This window comes from Pinus tabuliformis, chromosome J, assembly GCF_031772625.1.
Source record: "Pinus tabuliformis cultivar Carrire ecotype Pingquan chromosome J, CPIR1, whole genome shotgun sequence".
In the NCBI taxonomy this organism is placed as follows: Eukaryota; Viridiplantae; Streptophyta; class Pinopsida; order Pinales; family Pinaceae; genus Pinus; species Pinus tabuliformis.
The window spans coordinates 526,058,007-526,075,128 of NC_142295.1; the positions used below are offsets into that span (position 1 = coordinate 526,058,007).

The following is a 17,122-nucleotide window of genomic DNA, read 5'->3' on the forward strand; positions in this document are numbered from 1 at the left end:
GTGCCTGTTATGGGAATTGTTACATAATTGCTTTCAATTTCCTATTTGTTGGTCAAATAAATGTTAGAGGTGTCTTTTCTACCACATATTCTATGAGTCCATTTCATGCATTCCCTTATCTATGTATGCTCACTGTTAGGACAAAAATATTTTGCTGAATTTATCTTCTTTAATTCACAACTGGAAAATGTGTTTCTTTTTGGTCTCGTTACAATGTTTCTTTAATTATTTTCCATCGTTGTTTGTAGTTTATAATTTCCAAATGAAATGCCTCTAGTAAATCCAATATTGCTATAGTATTTTGGTATATGGTATGTAGAAGTAAATGGTATAACTGATGAGAGTATATATATATATATATATATATATATATATATATATATATATATATATATATATATATATATATATATATATATATATAAAGGAGAAGTACTCCCTATATATAATGGTTCCAACGCACACTAAATTTTCACTTACGCAATTACCTTTCCAATTTATAATTTATCACCTATTTACCTTTCTTTCTTTATTTCTTATTAGTCCCTGCCATCTGGCATCCGGCAGGGACTATAGTAATCGCAGGGACCCCGACTTAGCATTAGTTGACCCCTTTGCTTATCTGTTATACGGCGGTTAGAGCGCGGATATCCTAAGTTTCTAAAGCACTCACTCTTTCGCCATCCTTCGCCATCTTATTTGGCCTCTTCCCGAGGCGGAAGAGGCCCGAACATAGGTTAAATTGCTATTTACGCTAGTTTGATTATGCCTGACCGTTAACGGTCTCGTGTTAATGCTAGCATTAATCCGCTAACTTCAATCAGGTATATGCAATCAGGTATATGCTAAGGTTTCAGTTTTGGCATATTCGCACTGTTCAGGTTTGGCATATTCTCCGGCGGCAAGTGTTCAGCAGCATGCAGGCTGCATGCACCCCAGCTGTTGCATTAAAGCAACTTACAGCTGCCTCCACTGAAGCCGATTACCTCGTTTACAATGGCGTTCGATAGAGTCCGAATGGGGCTCATTGTGCCTTCTAGTATTCGGCTGCTCACCATTTTCTTCTGCCTCTCCTCCATTGAGAATGACCTCCATATCTCCGCCTCATACACCGCTTCCAGAAGCGCCATTATCTTCTTGAGTTTTGCCGCTGTTTTCGTCGCCTGAGGCTGCGCTTCCATGGGCACCAAATCATCACACAGGCCCATTTGGGCCGAAACCGACATGCTGCTTTATTCATGTGGAGAGCTTGCTGTCGTGGGCACCAAATCATCACAGAGGCCCATTTGGGCCGAAACCGCCATGCTGCTTTATTCATGTGCAGAGCTTGCTGTCGAAGGCCCAAAGGATGACTTGGTTTTGGATTGCTCCAAGGCAGACCGTTCCCAGAACCTCTAATGCTCTCTGCAACAGCAGACCGTTCCCAAAACCTCTAATGCTCTCTGCAACAGCTATGTTTCTGCAGTGAGAAGCAATGAACAAGGTGAGATTTCTAATGTGAAACTGATCATAGGATTAAATTTTGGTCATCATAACATGATTACTTGCTAGAATAGCAGTGGGTTTGGAAACAATTAAGAGATTAATGAGATTACCTGGACTAGAGATATTCCTGAGGCCTTGAAGGACTCGAGGAGCTGAGGCCTTGAAGGACTCGAGGAGCTGGGCTTTCTCAGGATTAGAAGCCGTGGATTCTCTGACCAGAACAATTGTGGGATGGCCACTAGCAATACTAGCTTTCGCAATATAGCGACTTTTTTGCTGGTATTTCCTGCAGTTCAAAGCCGTCAATGACTGTTATCCTTTCTATGAATTCCCAATATATGTATTCTGTTATTAGAAGTATGATCAAATTTATGTTGTTGAAGATCACTTTTAAATATAGCTTTTTTTATAACAGTGCTTTAGAGTCTAGACACCTACACTTAAGAGCCTTCTCGAACTTTGTTTTTCCTTTCTAAGAATTTACACTTGTCGGACACCTCTGCTAAAGAGCCTTTTTCAAAATTTATTTTTCTCTTCCAAGAATTTACACCTGTCAGCCTTTTTCTTGAATAGCATTGATCTGGTAGCCTGTTAACTTGCTTTGCCTGGTGACCAGAGAACAAGATCAAGAGTTAGATGCGCTTAGTGCGAGTGTTGAGAGACTTGGCAGTGTTGGTCTCACAATACATGAGGAGCTCATGGGACAGGTGAATTTTCTTGGGCATATTTGTTCCTTTGGTTATTAAACTGCTAGTACTATGATCTAATGCATTCAAGTGATCGAGTTCATCAGTGTTTGCCTATCAATTCCTGTTGATTTTAGATCAACATTTCTTAAAAGATGTTAAAGAAGTGAATCATGTCGACTGATGCGTACCACAAATCTGCCTTTGCCTACAGGAAAGAATTTTGGAGGACCTTGACCAAGACATGGACAAAACATCAAATAGACTGGATTTTGTTCAAGTTAGTTCTATGTGAACACCATCGATTTGTTTCCACTCGAGTCTTTATCTAAACACTTATTTTCGTAAAATGAATCCTCGCATTCTCAATGTATACTACGTAATATATAAAGTGGATTCTCCTCTCTTTATATTTTTTGTTTGGTTCAGAAGAATTAAAAGACATCAAAATTAATGAAACTGAGCCTATAGGAATGTACTATCTGATTTATCTGTTCAGATATATATAGAGGGACATCAGAATCGGAGGCTACTCTAGGTACTGCTCTAAATTCAACCTGAAAGCATTACTTATCAAAATTCCTAATCCAAAACATTCTTCTGTGCAGAAAAAAATCGCTTTGGTGATGAAGAAGGCTAGAGCCAAGGGATAGATAATGATGATTGTGTTATCTTTGATCAAACAGAGCTGCAATACTATTTACAGAAAGAAAAGCTGAAAACACAAACCAAACCATACCATACCTTTGCAGGTAATGACTTTTCCATCGATGTTTGTGGACAAGAGCTTGCCTTCGCTATTGCAATGGTGATCCATCAGCTGAATTTTTCTAGTTCAGCAACGAGCAAGGCAAATCCTGAGATCTATGAGAACCCATGACTATGCAGATTGAAGTTCTGATCCTGTCACCTGTACAGATTCTCTGTTAACCTGAATTCAGTTCTCCACCAAACAAACAATATTGAGCTGCTTGCCCAGCAATATTGAATTGTTTCATAGCCGGGCTGATATGCTTCCATCTGTAATGGACACATGCCAAGATGTCTCAACAATTGTTGATATGCTTGCACGTGGAATGCCAATTTGTTATGTACCCACATGATCGAGCTTCATAATGATGAACAGATAGATCCTCTTGGCACATTGGCGAATTTCTGGAATTGGTTTTTCTTTTTCACTACGAAAGCTTTATAATTCAACTCTGTCTGAAAGGAAAAGAAGGCACACTGATCAAAAGGAAAGGCACATTGGGTGGAATTCCAGTCTTTTTCTTCGGCTTTGAACGAGAAATATCGTATGTTCTTTTACAATGCGCGTGCTTTCCTGAGAATGACGACTGCTACATCCTTGGCAAATTCCCTGAGAGCAATAATGCGTGTAGGGCGTGGGGTGAGACAATATGTTTAAAATGATGTTTCTGTACATTTGTTAGTTGCAGAGCTCTAGGGTGACAGATGTCCCTGGGCCAGTAGAGTTATCATAATTCATAGCCCACGTGCATACCACTATGGTTCTCGCCTGGAGCATCAGGGAAGGCATGTATTTATCTATGCCTATTTGCTTGCCTTTATTTACTCTCAAGTACGATCCCAACCTTGATATTTTTGAAACATTTTACCACCCTTCTCTTTACTTTGGTGCGATTGTTTCTAGCGACCCTATTTTGACCTTAGGAAGTATGCAAATGTGCATATGCATGCTGAACCGAGCTCACCCGGTTGCATGATGCTTGCTCCAGTTCAAGTAAAACATTACACATTTATTCTTTCGGTCATTCATTTACAATTTTAAACTATTTCTTTAATTTATTTTTTCAATTTAGCTTTGCACTACTTTTTACTGAGTATATCTTCTCTATCTTCTACCCTGATTGACAGGTGTTCAATGCCCCTCACAATGGTTCTTTATTGCAGTTGATGTAGAATCAACAAGAAAAATACATCGACTCGGTACTGGTAGGTCTATTCAACATGTCCTTACTATATCTGACTTCTGAAGGCAGTTTCATGGGCTTTTCCAGTGAATCATGCAACACTTTCTCAGGCACTCATTATTACGAATGCTCTAGTTATCAATTCATTTAATCATTAAGGTAGTTAGCTTATTCAGTTGATGTTCTTGAAACCATTAGTTTAAGATATATTCTCTATTTATTTTGTATTCAGGGCTCATGTCATAGAGAAATGCATGTCGTGAATCTTATTACATGTAGTCACTGTTGCTAATACATTTTTATTTCAAATGTTGCATTGTGGTATTCCATTTTTTGGTTTGGCTTATGTTTATTTTATACTACATTTTTCTCTGACTTATTTCTTATTTATTGAGTAATATTTCATGTTTTTCACTACCACAATTTCATCTAGTCCTGAATTTTTTTTTGAATTCCACCTTAACATATTATATAACTTATTAGTGTAAATCCGAGGAATTTCCTAAGAAATTTATATCTCGTAACTACATTGGACATACTTGAATATGAATTTATTCCTCTAGTCTCATGTGGGAAGCACTTGTATAGCTTATTCGATGCTCTTCTAAATCTGTAGCTAATTAAGCATTAGTTCCCAGATCCATATACTATGTACACCAATGATCAAGATAATTGTGAGCTCAACTATTTTGTAGTCGTATCATGCCTCTTACTTTTACATTTTTAAATCAAAATAGAACTAATGGGTTCCTAGTCATTGGAAAATTAGATTGGAACCATTTATTTAAACTAAATAGTATTACAAGCCCTTCTCTGGCGTGACCTTTTATGAAAATCTGTTGCTTACCACTGAATAAGATTAAGCTTCAAATCTGGGTTCTGGATCAGTAGGACAGACAGCTGGCGGCAATCCCATAATCTTCTCAACCCATAATCTTCTCAACAGAGATAGAACTACGTGCAGGGACTAGCTGCTTTGCAGCCTGACTTGTTGAATATTGATTTCAACTTGGTTGATGTAGCACTGCTTTTGATGATATGAATATTCCTTAGTAGGAAATAGGGGTTGGCTTCTAAATATTTTGTCTTTGTCATTAGTTTCCTCCATTGTTTTCCCAACGAAGCATCGTCAAGTGGATTACTTTTGCGCTTGTTTGTCATGGATCTATCTCTATTTATAATTTTACGACCTTTATAGGTATATCTGCCTAGCTTTGGCATGACTCGATACCTAACTTCCATCAACACATCAATCTGTTTCCCAATTATCTTTTATCATTTCAAAACGTTTCTATAAGTAGGGAATGCAATTTAATTCTCTGCTACTTAATCTTTATGGGAACTTGATGATGTTGTACTTGGAATTTGTGATTTTCTTCCTACCCTTAAGAAGAAACCCTCATCCAAGTTGGGTACTTTCATATGGCTAGCAGTATATCAATAGCTCTAACTTCAAGGAGTTGGACCGGCGTTCAGTCTTTTCAATTTGGTTTTTGGTTATTACTTTTCGTATACGAAGGCACAATAAATTGTTTTAAAATGATTTTTACAATAGGACACAATTGAATATTCTCAATAATAAGATCTCGTAGGTAAGGATAAAGTCTACCAAATCCTAGGTACTATATTTGCCCCTTCATTCCTTTACAAGGAGAAGAGATTATAACTAATTTGAATTTAGTAATTTATCATTTACATGTAAATATATCTATGGTATATTTCTTAGCATATTTACCTTTCATCACCATATTTATCATAAGATTCTATAACAAATTTGGGTACTAGTCCATATGCACACACAGTCATAGTCCACCATATTTTTTTAAAAGATAAATAACTGAGACATACCAAAAAATATTTACATAATACTTCCATCGAACTAGTTACTAAAGCATATTCAAGTACCACCTACATGTATTTACTCTACTATTTAATATACACCTTTTAATCAATCAAAATCTAAACGTAAACAAATTTCCTAATTGTATCTGCTCCTTAAAATACAATTGAGAAAACACACTTTCCTCCCAACCTTGAACTGAGTCCACCGATTCACCCCAAGCCAAGATATGTTTTCCAAAGGAATCAACAACCTCATTCATTCCCAAATAATTTATTTTACAAGACTTCGAGTGTTCCCCTTTTTGGGTCTGCCAACCCACTTTTCTAGGCTTTTATCAATCTACTAATACTTCCATTAGACTAGTAATTAAAGCATATTCATGTATCTCTTGCATGTATTCATTATAATATTTAATATACACCATTTAATTAATCAAAACCTAAACAATTTTCCTAACCATATCTGTTATTGGAAATACACTTGGGAAAGCACACTTTCTTTCCAACCTTGAACTAAGTTCACTAATTCCCCCTCATCCAAGATATGCTTACCAAAGGAATAAACAACCTCATTGATTCCCACGTAATTTATTTTATAAGTATTATTCCCTAACAAATTTTAGCAGTGTCCCACTTTTTGGGTCTGCCAACCCACTTGCCTATGATTTTCTCTTCTTCTTTTTTTAAAAAAATGTACATTTCCTTTTTTCTTTAATGCACGTGTTTCTCTTCCGTAATGCTTTATTCCTCACCTACTACGTGCCTTTCTCCAACTAAGTGATTTAGTAGATCTTTTTCTCCCATCATATTAAATTTTGTCTATTTCCTCCTAGGTATTTTTAAGAGATATTTAAGGTAAGATTTATCCCCCAATAATGGTTTCCCATGTTGGCAAGAATCTTCTAACTCTAGCGCTTCTTTCCCAAGTAATTTCCTATATTTCATTTATTAATGAAATCTATTAATTATGTCATATTATTTTTGTTCTTCACATCAATCCACTTCTTTCCCAAGTAATTTCCTACATTTCATTTAATAATGAAATCTATTAGTTATGTCATATTATTTTTGTTCTTCACATCAATCCACAATTCATGCATGGCTTCCTTAGCCATCATTAAAAAAAGTAGTTGAAGTCTAAAAGTAGCAATTCACTAACATAAAGCACAAATGGGTATTACAGATGTACCTGGGTTCATTCAAATAATGAAGCTCGGCGTCATTTTTAGCTTATAAATATTGGTTTCTTTCATAGGACTCCAAGTATCCCTGGTCTTGGCCATCCTAGGAGCCTCAAAGCCCTACTATAATTTTTTTTTATCTTCTTTGGATGCCTTCACTTTCATCTTCTATTCTTGGTTTTCTTATTTTTGCATTTAGTATTCATGTTTCCTTTGTTGTAGCTTATATTAGTTAAATGATTGAAGCGAGTTATTTTTTAGATTATTTATGAATTCAAAAGCATGATACATATTTATAGCAACTTTTCAAAGTCATATCCATGATTTATCTACTTGGATTGGTTTACTAGTTCACAATTTTGGAACTTCTCAAAGTATCTTGTAGCAAAATAGTAGCAATTTTCTGTTAATTTTTAGCACATATTTATAAGCTTCTTTCAAGTTTATTCCACCTATATTGGATCTTAAAAATATCCAAATTAATAACAAAATTTACCCCACAACATTTTCACTTGATTAACCTAGGCATGTTGGCACTCAAATCATCTTACTAGTTCATTGCTTCTTGTTTGTAGTAGTAATTTTCTGCGATTTTATAGCACATGCTAACGAGCCTCTTTTGATTTGATTTCACATGTATTGAGTCCTAAAAATATATATATTTAATAACACAATTTTTCCCATATAATTTTCACTTTATTAAGTTAAGCATTTGATAGGTTAACTAGCTCACTAATTCTTGTATTTCGAGTTTCTAGAGTAGTAATTTCTACTCTTTTTTAGCACATGTTAACTGAGATGTTTTTGAGTGATTCCACTTGGATTGGAGTCCTAGGACATCCCAATTAACAAAATAAAGTTTCCCATCTCATTTTGACTTTATTTGTTTGGGCATTAGGCGAGTTAGCTTGAGAAATAACAATCTTATAGAAATCTTGTAATAATTTATTTTCAAGCTATTCGTTGCCAAAATTCACTCTAAATCCAAGGTGGAAGTATATTTATAGCCTATGAATTCTTTGAGACCACTTTCATTGATCTAAGGCTTGGTTAGATCACCATTTAGCTCCTACATTGTTTACTTCTTGAATGTTTATTTTTGCAATTAGTCTATAATTCCTTTCCACAATTTACTTTAAGCAAAGTGTATTTTCCTTCTTGTAAAATTAACATAGGACTCTTCTTTCCTCTAAAATAGAATATATTTCCTTTAATGTCATTTATTTTCCAAAAAGATAGATTTATTTTCTTGGTTTTCATTTTTATTTACATTTTTGTAGATAAAATAGATTTCCACTTTGTCATTTACTTTCCAAAAATATTAGAATAGGTTTGATTATTGTTATTTACCTTTTTCAACTTAGGATTGGTTGTTCACCTAGATATTCTCTCGTTTTAAGTTTTTTCATTGCCTTCTTTCACTTGCATCCAAGGGAATCAACCTAGGAAGAGGAAGGTGTCTCCTACACATACAGTATCGATCCCTCTTAAGTTTGTACGGACCTTAGGTTAGTAATTTAAGTCGATAGCCGTAGAAACTGCAACATTCTTGTTGCAATACTAGGGCTCATCACTATGGTTGACCAAACATGAGCATGATTGACCACGGTTTACATAGATTTCCATGGTTGAACATGACTAACCATGGTTGAGGATGGTCAACCATGATGACTAGAGTCAATTACAATAAACATTTCTTGACATCGATGACCATAGTTGACAATGGTGACCATAGTTAACTATGATCATAGTTAAGTATAGTTGTCCATGGTGATGATAGTTGATGATGGTTGAACGTGGTTAAACTATAGTTGACCATGTGTTACTATTATTAAACATCACTAACTATGTTTTGAGTATGATTACATATTCTTTGAGTATCGTTAACAATGGTTGACTAATGGTTTCCATGCTCACCCTACTTAAACATCACTCACTATGTCTTGGCTATAATTTCCTACATTTAATAATTGTTTTCAATGACTATGGTTGACCATAGTTGATTATCGTTGTCCATGTTCACCAAGTTTAAACATCACTAACTATGTTTTGACTATGAATTACTATGATTAACAGTTTTACTGTGGTTGAGCATGGTTTAAATATGATTGGCCATGATTGACTATCAAGGTTTGACTATGATTGGCCATTTTTTAACCATCATTTGGCTATGTTCAACCACAGTTGAATATGATTGATTATAACTGACTATGGTTTTTCTATAATAATAATAATAATAATAATAATAATAATAATAATAATAATATTAATATTAATATTGATTATAATATTGGGAATATTACATTAATCAAAATAATGTTAATAAAAATGTTATTATTAATGTAATATTTATATATATACTAATATTAATAATAACATTAATATAACATCAATCATAATCTTAAAAATTTTTACATTATTAATAATATAACATAAATACATTATTAATATCATTAATAAATTGATATTATTATATGTAACAAATCATCTTATTATAATATTAATATTAAGACTTACATAAAATGATATTCCAACGTTAAATCCACTATTAAATTAATAGATTTGATTCTATAAAATTTTATTGTGTTTATAATATCTATATTTTTAATTAATAATATATTAATGTGAGTGTAAATACCAATTTTTTATTGTTAAAATTAATTTTATAGATTCTCTTTGTAAAATTTGAAAGACATTCTATTCATTACTCGTTTGTAATAGATAAAATGTGATGACAACTTATTGAAGAGGTCTAATAAATCTAGAACCATAGTGTTTCAATCTCCTGAACCTTTTATCTAGTAATGAATTATTATCGAGCACTAGAGCTTTGCTCTATTTTAAATCCCCAACTCCCAACATGAAGAAATAGATAGAACCATGCACCAGTCAACTAGTTCCACACAAAGGCACTTCCTTATGCTTATACAAATGATGACCATGGAATCTTTTTTTTTCTTCCGCTCAGTGCTTTACTTTGGTTCGTAAAACCTATAGTCTAGGGGTTTGGACTATTTTCCAGGCTTAACTTCGAATGTCGCTCACATTTTGTTTTGGCTCAGTCTCGGGGGGTTTGGGCTAATTCTTTGTACATCATTGAGTTTTTTTCCTGGATGTTCAGATTTTGTCGATTGGCATGCCTCGTGTGTTAGAGGCAAAGGTGTGCAGCATACAAATAAACAATATACACAGCAAATAACCATACACAGGAGATAGTAGATTAACGTGGTTCACCCAACCAATCTGGGCTACGTCCACCAAACATAGGCATCGACAATCTTTATTATCAAACGGGAGATTACAAAATAATCAATTTCCTCACAAACTCTCACTACCAAACAATCCGTATAGACACCTATTTTATAGCTAAGAGAATCTAACTGCCTCATAAATCCTCTTACATCAAATATAGGATGCATTAACTCTCTCCCAACAACCTGGAGCTAATCTAGCAACAAATTCCTATTGTTGTCACACATTAGAGATTTTTGCCTAATTTACGAAACAGAAAATCTCAACAATCTCCACCTTGACAACAACTAGCCTGATACCCTGTTTGTTTATTATTTTTATCTTTTCTGCAAGCCAAGAGAAGCCAAAGACCAACGTAGCTTCTCTAACAAAACTGGTTTCATGAACATGTCTGCACAATTCTCCTTTGTATGCACCTTTTCAAGACAGACTCCCCTTTCAGTGATAACCTGTCTTACAAAATGGTACTTGATGAGTATATGCTTTGATTTACTATGATAGGCCAGATTCTTAGCCAAATGTATTGCACTTTGACTGTCACAAAATAACTTGATGTTGTCCTGAAACCTACCAAATTCACCAAACAAACCTTTCAACCAAATCACTTGTTACATAATTGCTTTCAATTTCCTATTTGTTGGTCAAATAAATGTTAGAGGTGTCTTTTCTACCACATATTCTATGAGTCCATTTCATGCATTCCCTTATCTATGTATGTTCACTGTTAGGACAAAAATATTTTGCTGAATTTATCTTCTTTAATTCACAACTGGAAAATGTGTTTCTTTTTGGTCTCGTTACAATGTTTCTTTAATTATTTTCCATCGTTGTAGTTTATAATTTCCAAATGAAATGCCTCTAGTAAATACAATATTGCTATAGTATTTTGGTATATGGTATGTAGAAGTAAATGGTATAACTGATGAGAGTATATATATATATATATATATATATATATATATATATATATATATATATATATATATATATATATATATATATATATATATATATATGTATATATATATATATATATATGTATATATATATAAAGGAGGAATACTCCCTATATATAATGATTCCAACGCACACTAAATTTTTCACTTACGCAATTACCTTTCCAATTTATAATTTATTACCTATTTACCTTTCTTTCTTTATTTATTATTGAATATTGATTTCAACTTATTTGATGTAGCACTGCTTTTGATTATATGAATATTCCTTAGTAGGAAATAGGGGTTGGCTTCTAAATATTTTGTCTTTGTCATTACTTTCCTCCATTGTTATCCCAACGAAGCATTGTTAAGTGGATTACTTTTGTGCTTGTTTGTCATGGATCTATCTCTATTTATAATTTTATGACCTTTATAGGTATATCTTCCTAGCTTTGGCATGACTCGATACCTAACTTCCATCAACACATCAATCTGTTTCCCAATTATCTTTTATCATTTCAAAATGTTTCTATAAGTAGGGAATGCAATTTAATTCTCTGCTACTTAATCTTTATGGGAACTTGATGATGTTGTACTTGGAATTTGTGATTTTCTTCCTACCCTTAAGAAGAAACCCTCATCCAAGTTGGGTACTTTCATATGGCTAGCAGTATATCAATAGCTCTAACTTCAAGGATTTGGACCGGCGTTCAGTCTTTTCAATTTGGTTTTTGGTTATTACTTTTCATATACGAAGGCACAATAACTTGTTTTAAAATGATTTTTACAATAGGACACAATTGAATATTCTCTATAATAAGATCTCGTAGGCAAGGATAAAGTCTACCAAATCCTAGGTACTATATTTGCCCCTTCATTCCTTTACAAGGAGAAGAGATTATAACTAATTTGAATTTAGTAATTTACCATTTACATGTAAATATATCTATGGTATATTTCTTAGCATATTTACCTTTCATCACCATATTTATCATTAGATTCTATAACAAATTTGGGTACTAGTCCATATGCACACACAGTCATAGTCCACCATATTTTTTTAAAAGATAAATAACTGAGACATACCAAAAACTATTTACATAATACTTCCATCGGACTAGTAACTAAAGCATATTCAAGTACCACCTACATGTATTTACTCTACTATTTAATATACACCTTTTAATCAATCAAAAGCTAAACGTAAACAAATTTCCTAATTGTATCTGCTCCTTAAAATACAATTGAGAAAACACACATTCCTCCCAACCTTGAACTGAGTCCACCGATTCCCCCCAAGCCAAGATATGTTTTCCAAAGGAATCAACAACCTCATTCATTCCCAAATAATTTATTTTACAAGTCTTCGAGTGTTCCCCTTTTTGGGTCTGCCAAATCACTTTCCTAGGCTTTTATCTATCTACTAATACTTCCATTAGACTAGCAATTAAAGCATATTCATGTATCTCTTGCATGTATTCATTATAATATTTAATATACACCATTTAATTAATCAAAACCTAAACAATTTTCCTAACCATATCTGTTATTGGAAATACACTTGGGAAAGCACACTTTCCTTCCAACCTTGACCTAAGTTCACTAATTCCCCCTCATCCAAGATATGCTTACCAAAGGAATAAACAACCTCATTGATTCCCACGTAATTTATTTTATAAGTATTATTCCCTAACAAATTTTAGCAGTGTCCCACTTTTTGGGTCTGCCAACCCACTTGCCTATGATTTTCTCTTCTTCTTTTTTTCAAAAAATGTACATTTCCTTTTTTATTTAATGCATGTGTTTCTCTTCCGTAATGCTTTATTCCTCACCTACTACGTGCCTTTCTCCAACTAAGTGATTTAGTAGATCTTTTTCTCCCATCATATTAAATTCTGTCTATTTCCTCCTAGGTATTTTTAAGAGATATTTAAGGTAAGATTTATCCACCAATAATGGTTTCCCATGTTGGCAAGAATCTTCTAACTCTAGTGCTTCTTTCCCAAGTAATTTCCTACATTTCATTTATTAATGAAATCTATTAATTATGTCATATTATTTTTGTTCTTCACATCAATCCACAATTCCTGCATGGCTTCCTTAGCCATCATTAAAAAAAATAGTTGAAGTCTAAAAGTAGCAATTCACTAACATAAAGCACAAATGGGTATTACAGATGTACCTAGGTTCATTCAAATAATGAAGCTCGGCGTCATTTTTAGCTTATAAGTATTGGTTTCTTTCATAGGACTCCAAGTATCCCTGGTCTTGGCCATCCTAGGAGCCTCAAAGCCCTACTATAATTTTTTTTACTTTCTTTGGATGCCTTCACTTTCATCTTCTATTCTTGTTTTTCTTATTTTTGCATTTAGTATTCATGTTTCCTTTGTTGTAGGTTATATTAGTTAAATGATTGAAGCGAGTTATTTTTTAGATTATTTATGAATTCAAAAGCATGATACATATTTATTGCAAACTTTCAAAGTCATATCCATGATTTATCTACTTGGATTGGTTTACTAATTCACAATTTTGGAACTTCTCAAAGTATCTTGTAGCAAAATAGTAGCAATTTTCTGTTAATTTTTAGCACATGTTTATAAGCTTCTTTCAAGTTTATTCCACCTATATTGGATCTTAAAAACATCCAAATTAATAACAAAATTTACCCCACAACATTTTCACTTGATTAACCTAGGCATGTTGGCACTCAAATGATCTTACTAGTTCATTGCTTCTTGTTTGTAGTAGTAATTTTCTGCGATTTTCTAGCACATGCTAACGAGCCTCTTTTGATTTGATTTCACATGTATTGAGTCCTAAAAATATATATATTTAATAACACAATTTTTCCCATATAATTTTCACTTTATTAAGTTAAGCATTTGATAGGTTAACTAGCTCACTAATTCTTGTATTTCGAGTTTCTAGAGTAGTAATTTCTACTATTTTTTAGCACATGTTAACTGAGATTTTTTTGAGTGATTCCACTTGGATTGGAGTCTTAGGACATCCCAATTAACAAAATAAATTTTCCCATCTCATTTTCATTTTATTATTTTGGGCATTAGGCAAGTTAGCTTGAGAAATAACAATCTTATAGCATTCTTGTAATAATTTATTTTCGAGCTATTCGTTGCCAAAATTCACTCTAAATCCATGGTGGAAGTATATTTATAGCCTATGAATTCTTTGAGACCACTTTCATTTATCTAAGGCTTGGCTAGATCACCATTTAGCTCCTACATTGTTTACTTCTTGAATGTTTATTTTTGCAATTAGTCTATAATTCCTTTCCACAATTTACTTTAAGCAAAGTGTATTGTCCTTCTTGTAAAATTAACATAGGACTCTTCTTTCCTCTATAATAGAATATATTTCCTTTAATGTCATTTATTTTCCAAAAAGATGTTGGCATTATGATACAAGTGTTGTCCTTGATGGCAACTCACTCAGAGGTTGGTACAGGTGATGGCAACTTAATCAGAGGACAGATCTTAGTACAGCAGGCCAAGAAAGTTCATACACGCAGGTTCATTAAGCCCAAGTCGCGTATACAAGCAGGTTCACTATATACCAAGTCGCGTATACGCAGGTTCGCTATATACCAAGTCGCGTGTACACGCAGGTTGGCTTCAGTAAAAGAGCGTGTATGTGGAAAACTTATCTTTGGTCCGTGGCGGTTATTCCTTGGAAGTTGTGCCTATAGTTTTGGACCATGGTGTCTCGACGGACGTGTTGATCCCTAGTTTTGAAGCTGATGGTATTGTGTTACTATGGTTTTGGACCGTGGTATTGTAAAGGGCCTAAGGCTATATAAGGAGAAGATCATTAGGCAAGTGGGAGCATGCATTGTGTGTCTGACGAAGTGAGAAGATCTGGTATTGCTGTTTATCTGTTCGAGACGCTTGGCAAGGGTCGGATCTGACAGCGAAGGCATAAGTAATTATTTCTAGATCTGCACGCGGGTTGCCTTTGGAGAAAGCGTGTATACACGCGGTTTTGGTACAGTGAAGTAGCATATGCATAATAAGATTTGATATTTCAGGTTGTTGTTGATTCTGGTGGTTGTTGCAGAGTTCTGGGCTCTGGTTTGGGTTCTGTGTTCTTGATGACAGGGTTTCAGTGATTCAGTATTGGTTTGTTTAATGAATTATGATGCAAGTATAAGTTGATGATTGTATTGCAGTAATGTTTGTTTTGTACTCTTGGATCCAGTCTGAAAATTGATGAAACATGGTCCCTGAAGGAAAGAAGGTTGTAGGGTCAGCACCTACGTACTAGTAAACGGATCGGCTAGTACAAGAGCTGAGGGGGTTGTAGCTCCCTTCCAGAAGTAGTTGGAAAACGAGAGAGGGTTGTAGCCCTCTGCAGGTTGTAGCCTGCGTACTGGTAAAGGACTGCACCAGTGCATTGTAAAAGAAGTTTCTTATTAAAGAAGAAAGAGACGAATTGCAGCAGGTGGTTTTCACCCACATTGGGTTTCCACCTTATATCATGGTGTTCATGTGTGTGGCTCTTGTGTGATGTTCTGTTCTGTTATACTGCACCTGTTTACTGTTAATATGCTTAATAATGTTCTGATGCATTTACTGAAGATTAAGCTAACTGAATTATAAGATCTCTGGATATACGCTAGTTGCATTAGACACAGTAGCGTGTACACGCGGGTTCACTTAATTGAAGTAGCGTATATGTTTCTGAGTATGAAATTGGAAAGGTTTTACTGATCTGATAATACTGATTCACCCCCCCCCCCCTCTCAGTATTATTTCCAACAATTGGTATCAGAGCAGGTCCTTCAGAGGAAGCTTGATCGCTTGAAGGAAAAGATCCATCAGAATGGCTAATCCAGAAAGAGAGGCACACATCAGGCCACCAGTCTTTGACGGGAACAATTTTACTCACTAGAAGATAAGAACCACTGCATATCTACAATCACTTGGAGCAGAAATTTGGGGAATCGTAGAAGGAGGATACAAATTCCCATCAGCAACTCCTACAGATCCAGCAGAGAAAAAGCAATATGAGCTCAATGCCAAAGCTGTTACTGTCCTATTGAGTAGTTTGACACAACCAGAAATTATGAAGATCATGCATTTCAAATCAGCTAAGGAAATATGGGAAAAAATCTTCACAAGCTACGAAGGAGATGATCAGGTAAAAAGAGCAAAGCTTCAAACTCTCAGAATCCGGTATGAAACTATTAAGATGCATAGTAATGAAAGCATAGCTAATTATTTCCTGCGTATGGATGAGATTGTGAATTGTATGAGGGATCTGGGTGAAGAATTTGAGGAAGTTGTCTTAGTTGAAAAGGTTTTGAGATCTCTGTCTGCTAAATTTGATTCTAAAGTATCTGCCATAGAAGAAAAGGAGAATGTGCAGAAAATCACCATGTCACAGCTTCACGGGATCTTAACTGCTTTTGAAATGCGACAAGAGGTACCATCAGAAGCCGCATTCGAAGTGTCAAAGGAAGAAGATGAGGTAAATTTTGTCAAGAATCTTGAACGGGGAACTTGACGGTTCAAAGGTAAGCTACCTTTCAAATGTTTTCTATGTGGTAGAGTTGGTCACTATGCTGCTAGATGCCCTCATAACAAAGGAAAGATATCTGAAGAAGATGGTAGAAGCTATTATACCCATATGACAAGTTCATTCAATGATATTGAAGATATTAGAAGTCTCATGGCACATGAAAAGAAGAATGCTTCATCCAATAATAGCAAAGATATTAAAAGTCTCATGGCACATGAAAAGAAGAATGCAAAAACTGAAGAAGTTACCAAATTAAATGAACA

The 17,122-nt window shown here is 34.3% G+C and overlaps 1 long non-coding RNA gene across 1 annotated transcript; it reads left to right on the forward strand.

The window, feature by feature from the left end:
• The first annotated feature begins 2,058 nt into the window (after nt 1-2,058).
• Nucleotides 2,059-2,833, forward strand: LOC149228056 (uncharacterized). The gene is made up of 3 exons (XR_016247183.1): nt 2,059-2,192; nt 2,386-2,451; nt 2,780-2,833. It is a non-coding gene; the product is annotated as an uncharacterized LOC149228056 (long non-coding RNA).
• The last annotated feature ends 14,289 nt before the right edge of the window (nt 2,834-17,122 follow it).